This window comes from Camelus ferus, chromosome 1 (assembly GCF_009834535.1).
Source record: "Camelus ferus isolate YT-003-E chromosome 1, BCGSAC_Cfer_1.0, whole genome shotgun sequence".
NCBI classification, from domain to species: Eukaryota; Metazoa; Chordata; class Mammalia; order Artiodactyla; family Camelidae; genus Camelus; species Camelus ferus.
In genome coordinates, this window is record NC_045696.1 from 12,697,235 (window position 1) to 12,710,428 (window position 13,194).

The window sequence follows — 13,194 nt, forward strand, 5'->3', positions numbered from 1 at the left end:
ACATGCATATTTTTTCCAGTAAATAGCATACTACAGTACTTCACAATCAGTGGTTGGTTGAATCCTTGGGTGCCGTGGAGAGCTGACTGTAAAGTTATATGTGAATTTTTGACTGCAGTGGGAAGGAGGGAGTTGGCACCCTAATCCCCGTGTTGTTCAAGGATCAACTGTATTTATCAAAACCAATGAGCAGGACTGTGTAAGACCAGAGTGGAAGGAATCTCAAATTTATTTTTATTTATTTATTTTTTTATTGACATATAGTCAATTTACAGTGTGTCAATTATTTCTGGTATACAGCATAATGTTTCCATCATATGTATATGTATTTGTTTTCATATTCTTTTTCATTATGGGCTACTACAAGATATTGAATATAGTTCCCTGTGCTATACTGAAGAAAATTGTTGTTTATCTATTTTATATATACTAGTTAATACTCCCAAGTCTTGAACTCCCAATTTATCCCTTCCCACCCCCTTTGCCCCTGGTAACCATAAGATTGTTTACTATGTCTGTGAATCTGTTTCTGTTTTGTAGGTAAGTTCATTAGTGTCTTTTTTCTTTTTTTAGTTTCCACGTATGACTGATATATGGTATTTTTCTTTCTCTTTCTGGCTTACTTAGAATGACAATCTTCAGTTCCATCCATTTTGCTGCAAATGGCATTATTTTATTCTTTTTTATGCCTGAGTAGTGTTCCATTGTATAAATATACCACAGCTTCTTTATCCAGTCATCTGTTGATGGACATTTAGGTTGCTTCTATGTCTTGGATATTGTAAATAGTGCTGCTGTGAACATTGGGGTGCAGGTGTCTTTGCGAAATAGAGTTTCTTCTGGATATATGCTCAAGAGTGGGATTGCTGGATCATATGGTAAGCTGATTTTTAATTTTTTGAGGAATCTTCATACTGTTTTCCATAATGGCTGCACCAAACTGCATTCCGACCAACAGTATAGGAGGGTTCCCTTTTCTCCACACCCTCTCCAGCGTTTATCATTTGTGGACTTTTTAATGATGGCCATTCTGACTGGTGTGAGGTGATGATACCTCATTGTAGTTTTGATTTGCATTTCTCTGATAATTAGAGATACTGAGCATTTTTTCATGTGCCTGTTGGCCATTTGTATGTTTTCATTGGAGAATTGCTTGTTTAAGTCTTCTGCCCATTTTTGGATTGAGTTGGTTTTTTTGTTATTAAGTTGTATGAGCTGTTTTTATATTCTGGAAATTAAGCCCTTGTCAGTCTCATCTTTTGCAAATATTTTCTCCCATTCCATAGGTTGTCGTTTTGTTTTGCTTATGGTTTCCTTTGCTGTGCAAAAGCTTGTAAGTTTAATTAGGTCCCATTTGTTTATTTTTGCTTTTATTTCTGTTGCCTGGGTAGTCTGTTCTAGGAGAACATTGCTCAGATTTATATCAGAAAATGTTTTGCCTATGTTTTCTTCTAAGAGATTTATAGTATCTTGTTTTATACTTGTCTTTAAGCCCTTTTAAATTTATTTTTGTGTATGGTATGAGGAAGTGTTCTAACTTCATTGATTTACATGCAGCTGTCCAGTTTTCCCTACACCACTTGCTGAAGAGTCTGTCTTTTTTCTCCATTGTATGTTCTTGCCTCCTTTGTCAAAGATTAACTGATCATAAGTCTGTGGGTTTATTTCTGGGCCCTCTGTTCTGTTCCATTGATCTATATGTCTGTTTTTGTGCCAATACCATGCTGTTTTGATCACAGTGGCTCTGTAGTATTGTCTGAATTCTGGGAGGATTTTTCCTCCAGCTTTGTTCCTTTTCTTCAGTATTGCTTTGGCAGTTCTGGGTCTTTTGTGATTCCGTATAAATTTTATGATTATTAGTTCTGTGAAAAGTTTCCTGGGTAATTTGACAGGGATTGCATTAAATCTGTAAATTGCTTTGGGTAGTATGGCCATTTTAACAATACTAATTTTTCCAATCCAAGAACATGGGATACCATTTCTTTAAGTCACCTTTATAGAATTCATTTTTTAATTTGGCTACATTCAGAATCACCTGAGGAAGTTTTTTTTTAAGATTATAAATTCCTAAACCTCACCATAAACCCATGGAATACTTTGCAGCTCAGACCTAAAAACTATATTTTTTTTAAATGTACTTCCCAACATTCTTTAAGGCAGCCTGTCTAATTTTAGAACTATTGCTTTAAATAGCATTCTCATTTAATCCTTAGTACAATCCACAGAAAGAGTGGAATTAACATCATTTTATGTTCATAAAGTTTAAATAATTTGTTCAAAGAAACACAGTAGTAAAGGGTAAAGACAATATGGCAACATTTCAGACTCAGATCTGACTCCAAAAGCTGTCTTTTCCTTTGCTTATGTGCTTTGAGCAGCAAAAATGTCAAAGTTAGTATTTACTTAAATCTAATATCTGTAAATAAATTCCCCTTCCCAGAAATAGAGCCATCAGAATGAAATTTTCTAATAAACAACCTCTTACATCACAGGGGGGAAAAAGAGATAAATAATCTTAGAATTTTATTGTGGGTTTTTGGTCATAGTTTTGGGAGTGAAGTCTTGAATATTTTTTCAATAACATTTGAAATACTTTTAAATTAGTATAGAGGACTTCCATCAACATAGGAAACTAAACATAGAAAGGCTATGTAAAAGACATCAAAAATTTCACGTACATAGCTGTTCCTGACTGAGCTGCGTCTCCCCTGACCCCCACCACTACCAGATTCATATGTTGAACCCCTGATTTAGGACCTCAGAACGTGACTGTATTTGGAGATAGGGTCTTTAGAGAGGTAAAGTCAAATGAGGCCGTTCGGGTGGGCCCTAATCCAATCTGACTGGTGTCCTCAAAAGGAGATTAAGAGACAGCAGGGATGCTTGCACACAGAGAAGGAGAGGCCCTCGGAGACAGCAGACCCGCTGGCACCATGGTCCTGGACTCCCAGGCCCCCGAGCAGTGAGGAAGTAAGTGTCCGCTGTGTCGGGCCTCCAGCCGGTAGCGTTTTGTCATGGCCACCCTAGCAGACTTAATAGCCCAAGACAGGGAAATACCCACATTCTGCAAACAAGAGAAAGCAATACTGGTGTGAAAAATGGGTACTGATGTCCTGGTGGTCAAGAGAACTGTGGCCCCAGACCTTTAGGAGGAGAGCTGCAAATCTAGCTCCCTTGGCATTTAAAAAAAAAGCTGTTAAATATTTTTAAAAAGAGGACCCATAAAACCACATTATTTGGCCCCAGGGAAGCAGGAAAAAACTGACGTTGGACCTTGAATGGAAAGGAAAAATAGTAATAATTTAGGAGAAATCAGGCCTCACATCTGTGTTACGCTCTGTTGTAGGATCTAATTTACACCGTGTAAGGTAGCAATGTTAACATGAAACAGTTCACATTAAAATTATCTAGACCACTGATCACCAAGAAGTTAAGCTACAGTCAGTGAGAGCAGGGAGAAAAAAACAGAATTGGATGCCCAAAGAATACAGATAGTGGAATTGTTGTATAGAATATTTGAAATGTTCAAAGAATTAACACAATCACAGAAAAGCACACAAGAAAATACTCTTTGGAAAGAACAAATTCAAGGCAACTTTTAAAAATGAGAAATAGAATTCCTGAAATCAAAGACCACTATGGAGAGGGTAAACCGTGAACAGGAGAATCGATGAACTGAAAGTAATTCACAGAATGCAGCCCAGAGAGAAAAGAAAATATGAAAGAAAAGTAATAATTATGGAGGACAGAATGAAAAGATCTATCAAGTGAGAATCCCAAAAAGAATGGAAGAGAAGGAATGTTTACAGAGATAATGGCTAATGTTTTTCCAGAACTGACTTTGTAAAAAGAAGATGAATCTTGCAGGCACAAACAGGACAAAGAAAGACCCACACCTAGACATCAGTAGTGATACTACAACACACCAGAGGCAGAGATCTTAGAAGGCAATCAGAGCGGAGGTACAAGTCACTGTTTTAAGCAGGGCTCAGCAAACTGTTTGTAAATAGAATTTTAGAACAGAGCCATGCCTGCTCATTTCTGCATTGCCTGTTATTATCCAGGCGGGCTCTGAGTGTAATCACAGTGTATTGCAAGAGGCGGAGGGAGATTTTAATAGAAAAGAAGAGAAGGCATTATGATGATGCGCTACTGGCTTTGAAGGTAGAACAAGGGACCTTGAGCCAAGGATTGCAAGGAATGAGTCCTGGAAGCTTGAAAACACAAGGAAATGATTCTCCCCTAGAGCCTCCTGAGGGAGTGAGGCCCCGCTGACACGTTGACTTAGAGCTACGTACATACATATGGCAGGAAGAATGCCCCCCCACCTCCCCCCGCCATAAAAGATGCCCTAATCCCTGGAACCTGTGACTATGTTACATTACGTGACAGAGAGGACTTTACAGATGTAATAATTAAAGCTATGACCTTAAGATGGGGAGATGTAATTCTAGGTTATCTGGGTGGGCCCAGTCGACTCACAGGAGCCCTTAAAAGCAGAGAACTTCCTCCAGCTGGAGTCAGAGGGTGTGGATTGAATTTGAGAGGAGCACACACACAGGAGGTTTGCGGTTTCAAACATACTGTTAAGTTTTTTTTTTAAGCCGACTGATGACTACATTAGTATCCATGTTATCTCCAAAATAGCAGCATAGAACAATAAATGTTAATTTCGGAGCGTCAGAGATCCGGGAGCAGTTTAGCTGGGTGGTTCAGGCTCAGAGTCCTGGAGGTTACAGTACAGTGGTCAGCTAAGGCCGCAGTCATCTCAAGACTCAAATGAGGATTAATGATCCACTTCCATGATCACTCACATGGCTGTTGGCAGGAGGATTTAGTTCTGAGCATGTGGGCTTCTCCATAGGCTGCTCACATCACGGCTTCTCCCAGAGCAAATGATCTGAGCAAGAGAGACCAAGATAGAAGCTGCAGTCTGTTATAACTTTATCTCAAAAATGACATAACATCACTTCTGCGGTATTCTGTTGGCCATGCAAAGCACCACCCCCGCCCCTCAGAATCTCATCCCGTTAAAACATCTGCACTACGTCTGGAATCTCATCATGTTCCTAATCGGTCAAATTCTCCCTTGTTTCTAACCTATAGCACCAAATGGGCCTGTTCTATTTAAAGCAGTGGACGACTGATGTGCAAGTGAGCATAGTATCCTCAGACGGAGGTCCCAGGAGGTGCTGAGTGGCACAAAGAACACGGCAGTAGTGCAGAGGGGCCTGAAAAATCAAGTCCAGGAGTGGCTGAGACCCCCTCAGGCGTCGTTCCTTGAGCACAGCTCAACTGTAGCAACTCTCTATCTGCAGATCTGGAAAACAAAGACCAGTTTTCTGCCTCACCCACACTCAACACACAGTGGTGGGCCAGGCGCACAGCAACCACTATAGATATTCTTGCCCAAAAGCTGGGAAATGAGAGACACTGAGGCATCACTGTTAATGGCACTTCTGAAATTCAGGCGGGCGAATGTCAGCATATCCTTGGTTAGGAGTCATCCCTGCTCCTGCCCAGAAACGACTCTTCGTGGCTCTTGGTTCCACCCTCCGAGCACTTGGTTCTGTGCTCTGATTTATCTTTTCATTTTCATTAAAGGTAGTACTTGCTTGTGTCTGAGTAGTTTTCTCAAGCCAGGCCCTCCTTACAGATATTCAGAGGTCCAAAACCTCTTCATTTTGTGTGGCCTTTGTACCTTTTAATCCAGGGGGTATTTTCACTGAGGTCATGCTCTTTAAAACCTCGAGGTTTTCTGAAAATCTTTTTGGCATTAACTAGTTTAGATAAATGTCTCACACAGAAATCTTTTCAAGATAAGCCCTTCTCTGCCTTGGGCTTCTGCTGAAACACCTTAGGCTTAATGCCCTTGTGCTTCTTAGAGGCCCTGTTATGTAAGAGAATCTGTGAGGCTCACCCTTAAAATCTTCAGAGAGGCTTTATTCTGACTGAAAATACCTTTGCTCTTTCTGAGGTCTGAGTGAAGGATTTTATAGACACACCTTTAACTTCCTCCTTAGGCTGTGCTTTCCTGTGCCCTGAACTTGATTTGGGCTCGATGACAAAGTGAGAACAACTTGAGTTTCCCTGTCATTCTCACGGGTCTTTAAACTCCAACTAGACTGGCTTAGCTCATCAGCATAGGCTGTAGACTGGACAAGAAAATCCTCGTGATTTAAGTGAAGAGTGGGAAAGGAGTGAGTGGAGTCCAGGTCACCAGGGAGACTTGTTTCTAACCTACAGCCCTTGGCCGTGGGTTCTGTGGGAGAACTTTCGCAAATGGTGCAGCAGTAACATTCTGGGGAGTGGACTATCGCGTGAAGGCCAGTCAGCTCCAGTGAGCCGGCCTCAGTGGAGGTTCTACAGGGAGCCCTGCAGGACACTGCGCTGTCAAGCGAGGTGAAGGAGCTGAGCTTTTACCCTCCTTGTAAGCTCACAGGTTAGCCTGACAGTTTCACTGTTGGCAGAAGAAAGAAGGCTTCTGGGTCAGAGACAAAGAATTTAATTACTCAGCATTAACAATTAGGATGAGCGTCATCAGCTTCTCCTTGCCCTGAGTCCTACGGCAGCAATGTGGAGGGACCCAGATGGATACCTGCATACCCAGTGGGTTGCATTACAGGAGAGAAACCCTGAACTTTGGGCACCCTAATTTTCATTATGGGCATTAAGTATGCCTTCTCTGTTCAGTGCAGACACTACGTTTATTAGACTGGAGGGTAAGAATGTCTGCTCTTTATTCGAGAGGTGTCTTCTCTCTGCTTTGGAGAGACACTATCCGTATCTTCCAAAGGATGTTCATCATACAAATATTCTTGAAAAGATAATCCAGAACAAAGGGCAGTTAGTGTTTTGATGACCCATGCGTTTTCAGCCAAGTAGGGGAGAAACCAGGGACTGGGAGCAGCAACTGCACGTCCACAGGGCCTTCTGCTGAGACACCGCGGTGAATTTCACAGCTCGTGTGGCAAAAGTCCCAGGGTCTTCTGGCTTAGAGGTTATTTCTCCTGCATGACTCTGTCACAATAGGGTATTGGTGGGGATTCTGGTAAAAGCATAGGTCCTTTTGGTCCAATCCTATTCAAGACAAATAGCACCACAACGAGAGGTACACTAAGTAGCGAGTTTCAAATGGGTGACAACTAGGGAAATTAAACCATTCACCATTGTCAGAATTCAGAACACATTAGTAAGACTCCTGAAGTTTGGTGGCACAACCAGACCTTCTGTTGCAGCCTTGAGATGTTATTCATGTTGTGCTGATCTAGTTCAAGGGCTGGCCTACAGGCCAAATCTGGCCCACCACCTGTTTTTGTGAAAAAAAGTTTTATTGGACCACAGCTTTTCCTTCATTCATTTACTTTTGTGATACACTGGCAGAATTGAATAGTTGCCCATAAAGCCTAAAATATTTACTACCTGGCCCTTTACAGAAAGTTCGCCAGCCCCTGTTCTAGTTAATCAGGGAGAAAACAGAGCAATGCTTCCCAATCCTTGACTGCACATTGCAATAGTCTGAATATATTTCAAAATATACTCATGCCAGGGGTCCCAGCATACACCACTGAGTCAGAATCTTGAGGGATGAGAGCTAGGAATCGGTATCTTCAAAACCCCCCATATGACTCTAATATGCAACCACGGTCGATAATCACAGGGAGAGAGGCTTTGGTAAGGGATGCCCATACCCTCCACAGGTACAGTGATGGCTGCAGAAGTCTGAGCAACTCCCTTATCTCTAGAGCAAAGGAAAAGGGGACACACTGGCAAGGGTTGGGCTTGCCCTGAACTGGCCCCAGGGATACAGACACTGGATCTAAGAAGAGAGCCTGAACCAATGGCCATTGCATCCCTTGGTTTGGTGCTAGCTGAGCATCTCACTACAGTAGTTCACACAAGACTCAACATTGACAAATGGTGCTGATCTCTAGTCTCAGGAGGGATGGGCTAAGTCAGCCCTTGAGCTGGATAGGTCTATTCCATTTATGATGCAAGTAATCATTAGTGAAACATGCTCAAACGGAGGGCACAAGATGCAGTGGCTGGCATGTGTAACACGGCACTCGTGCCGAGTGGGGCCAAGCATGCCACAGCTAGGAGTGCTAGTACAGAGAACCCAAAAGTGATGACACAGACTTTGAGAGCTGTCGTAACAGGTATTACAGGTTCTGTCTTCCTGGCTTGGATCACTCACTCACTCTGGAGGAATCCAGATGCCTTGAGAAAACTCAAGCAGCCCCGTGGAGATGTCGTGTGGGGAGGGGCTGCACGCTCCTGCCCACAGCCATGTGACTGAATCATTTGGAAGGGTATCCTATCCTCCAACCTCAATCACGCCTTCAGATGATGACTGCAGACACAACCAACATCGTGACCTCAACATTGTGACAGACCCCAAAACAGAATCACCCAGATGAGCATCCTCAAAGTCATGACCCACAAAAATTGTGTTAAAAAATAAATGTTTGCTGTTTTAAACTAAGTTTTGAGGTGATTTGTTACATAAAAATAAGTAACTAAAAAACCCATCAAATAGCTTTCTATTCAGTCTTTAGCTTTTTCATTTGTATCATGCACAGTTTTGTCAGATGTTGGTTGTATCTTCAGCAGAATGAATATCCAAGAGATTTATTTAGGTCCTTGAATTGAATTTTAAAATTTTTGAACCAATTTTGGCATTGACTTAACTGATTTCTTTTGACATATCTGATGACATTGATACAAAAACTACATCATTTAACTACAAAGTTCTGCTAATGAAACACACTAACAATGATAGTTTTGCTTTCATGTGTGAAACAATTGGAACAGAAAATCAATGAAATTATTTTAGAATAACTTGATTTAAATGAAAAGCCATGCTTCAGAATGATACATAAGTGCACTTTTTGCAGTAGCATATAATAAAATCATTGTCTTTGAACAGTCACTTTAAAATAATTATAAATTTTTAAAGTAGACAGATGGGGCAGCTTATTTAGCAGATTTGCTAAGTTCTGATATCTCCCTGGCTCCCATGATTATTTGTTTATTTTATGTATTTTGTTTTATTTTTTAATATCAGCTTAAATATTTAATAGTTCAGTTAGTATAAAGTGTGTGTGCAAATTAACTACAGGGCTATTTGGTAGAATATCACAGTATGGATGCAGTCATAAATTATACAGTCACTGCAACCAATTTCAAAGTAATTTCTGCTTCATAGCTTTCTTAAATTAGAAAGAACAACTGTGCCCCACCAGAAGCTGAATGTGCATTATCTCAACCATGAGGATTTTAAGGTATGTCGGCAAAAGATGGAGCCTACCTTCCACCCCTTGAATATGAGCTGGACTGTGATTCACTTCCAAGAATGAGAGTTTGCAAAGGAAAAATGGTTACCACAACAAAGTAGAAATAATAACCACAATGAAGTACATGTAGGAATTTATTCCAAAAATGAAAATAAAAATTAAAGCCAAAATACTTCCTATATTTTTTTAAACAACAAAAAATTTAAACCCTCAATTTTAGATAAGTGAGTAAAATTAACAGTCATATTGAAAATTCTGAAATGAAAGGGTACCACTTAGCAATACTTGTGGAAAATGGTTCAAGTAACAAGAGAAATACATCCCTCAAATGCATCTATCAGAAAACAAAAAATATAGAAAATCAATGAATAACAAGAAGTTACAAAAAGAATTAGAATAAACCATCACAAAGTATAAAGAAATAGTGGAAAAATTAACTGAACAAAGCAAAAGAATGAGTGGTTAAACAAAACAAAAACCTGTTCTCTGGAAAGATTAATTAGATAAATCTTCAGTTAGGTTGATTAAGAAAACAGAGATACACAGCACAAATTAATATTAAGGATGAAAAGATCATACTTGCAAATACAGTATAAATACTGAAAATAATAAGAAAATACAATGAATAACTTTATACCAATACTTCTGAAAACAGATGAAATGAGTAATGTTCTAAGAAAATAAAAATTACTAACTTGTGAAAATATAGAACATTTTAAAGAGTCTACGACCATTAAAGAAACCATTCCACTCCAGAAAATAAAAGCACCAGGCCCAGGTAATTTTACAAGTGAGTTTTACCAAACATTCAAGGACCCTAACTCATCTATATTCGTTACTATATCACTAATATACTAGTATATCATTGATACCAAAACCAAACAGAAACAACATAAGAAAATTATAGGTTAATCTCACTTATGAGTATAAATACAGTACAAGAAAGATTATCTTAGGGTGATTTCATTTGTAAACAAAGGTGCAAAATTTGAAAAAAAAATCTTTAAAATCCACACACATATTACTAGTAATAATAGTATTGATTTTGACCATGTAAGGTTTATCCCAAGAATGCAAGGATGGCTCAACATTAGAAAATCTATTTAGGTAATGACCACAAGGATAGGGGAGGGGGGAAAAACTTGTCATTTAATTAGATGTAGAAAAACGATTTGCTTAAACTCACCAACCAGTCAGAACTTAAAAATATAAGCAAATAATAAACTTCCTAATACAGAGTATGTACCTCAAAACTATAAATATGTATCACATTTAGTACTTAAAATATTCCATTTAAGAGTCAATCAAAAAACAAGGACGTTTGCTTACTGAGAGGTCTTGTCTGTATAGTGAGATGAGAAAACAAGATGTGAAATTCTATAGGACTGGCCTCAGAACTACTCTTTTGAGTTTTGTAGGGAAGAAATGGGTGTTAAACTAAGTGCTCTCAAAAAAAATGTAATTACTTAATTGTAATCATGTGACAGCTAAAAAATCCATTTCTAGTAAGATATGTCAAAATGTATATTCTTTTGATGATAAAAAATGTAACCTCTACATATCTGTGTGGGGCTAGTTCTTTTAATATACTTCAACCAAAACAGACTGCAGCCAATTGAAAGCAGAAGCAGATGTGAGAATCCAGCTGTCTTCTATCAAGTCAGACATTAAAGAAATTTGCAAAAATTGGAAAACAGTGTTGTTCTTTCTTCCCTTAAACATTTGATTTTGGAAAATATAATTATTTGTCATAAAAACAAGCCAGTTCTATGTTACAGGTGATGGATTTGTTATTGTTATTGAAAATAAATGAACAAATATGTACTTTTTTAAAAAAAGAAAATGTAAACTTCTCACTTTGTAAAAGCTATCAGCTCTGTTAATACAGAAGAATTAGGTTTTGACTACACAGGGTGCTGTTTGATTTCGCTTTCTTTCCTGGCAATGCTGAAATCCTAGCAACAGAGCCTTTAGAAGGTCTGGCCCAAGCAGTAGAGTGATTTCCTCAGCAGTTTGAGCACCAGGACTTATTGGCTCACCTGGAAGGTAGTTTAACGTGCCATTCATGACAGATTTTCTAGCACCAAATCTAAAGTTAAGAAGTATTTTTAAATCTCTCTAAAACCATCAGCAAAGAAACTGTCTATTAGGTCTGTTTAACTCTGGTATGGGAACTTGCTGCCAGCGTTTTACTTACCATCTTCCAGACGAGTGTCTTCAAACTTTATCGCCTGCATAGCTCTAAACAAATTTTTGGAAAGAATGTACCATTTCATGTATTTTTAAACTGATAACTAACATTTTTCATCATAAATTTAAATAAGTGTAAAGAAGATAATTTCCAGTGGCATACTGTAAATAGTTAATTTTTTAAAAATGGAAAATGTATCATTCTTTTAAATGTATCTAATAGAATCCAAGTACTACAGCAATTTGATTCCCACCATCATCAATAAAATAATACATGGAAGTTCTTCAACAGTCATACATTTAACATCATTCATTGGATCTGTATTTTTCTTCTACTTCCCTTACAGATTTATAGTATATTTGAGTGCTTAAAATAGCTTATTTATCCTCCTATAATACTGTTGTATAATAAAAATATAAATATAAATCAAAAAATTTTAATTAATTTTCCATAACCAGTAAGCTGTAGGTATTAAAAATACTTTTCTAGATTGTAATTAAATCACTATTAGAACACAAAGGATAAAAACAAACATTAAAATTTTTATAGGTAATTAAGCATAAACTATTTTAAATCTCACTGGAAATTCATCTCATATTAGAGTTGAGACTAATTTGTAGTTTCATTTTTTTAGTTTATAGTTCCATGGATATATACACATAATTTATAGCTATATATATTACTATTACTATATATAATTACTTATAAATATATAACTAAAATAAGATAGCAGTTGGCATAAATTCTATTCCTATTTTTCCTATTTATAGATGAAATCACTGAGAAAACTTTTCATGTAAACAAGTAGATGAGAATGGAATTTTGTAATAATCTTTTTTATTCAATGTCATTGCATTCATTAACTTTTTCTAAGTAATATGCTAAACATGAAATAATTTTTGATGATTTATTGACTGACAGCTCTAGTAGGCTTTAATTTTATCAAAAGTAATATGTTCAACATCATTAGTCATTAGAGAAATTCAAATCAAATCCACAATGAGATAATATTGCATACCCACTAAGATGGCTATAATTTTTTAAAATGCAAAGCAACAAGTGTTGGTGAGAATATGAAGAAATTAGAACCCTCATACATTGCTGAGTAGGAATGTAAAATGTGGCAGCTGCTGTGGAAAATAGTTTGTTTTCTCAAAAAGTTAAACACAGAGTTACCACCAATTCTACTCCTATGTACATACCCAAAAGAATTGAAAACAGGTACTCATAAAAGTACTTGTACACGAATGTCCAATAGAAGCACTAATCACAATGGTGGAAAGGTGGATACAACCCAAATGTCTATCAGTAGAAGAATGATAAGCAAGATGTGGTCTGTACATGCTATAGAATGTTATCCAGCTATAAAGAGGAAGTACTGATACATGCTGCAATGTGGATGAACCTCAAAACCATGCTAAGTGAAAGAAGACAGGCATAAACGGTCACATGTACAATTCCATTTATACGAAAAGTCCAGAATAGGTAAATCCACATAGACAGAAGGCAGAGTGGCTACCATAGTTAGGGTGGGAGGTTGGGGCGTGATTGTTCAAAGTACTAAATGCTAATAACCTGCCCACTTTAAAATGGTTAATTTTATTTTATGTGAATTTCACTTTATTTTTAAAAAGTAAATCTAGCAAAAACTATATAACCAACAAACCTTTTAAGAATTTTTTTAAAAGCCTCTTTCTCCAGAGTCTT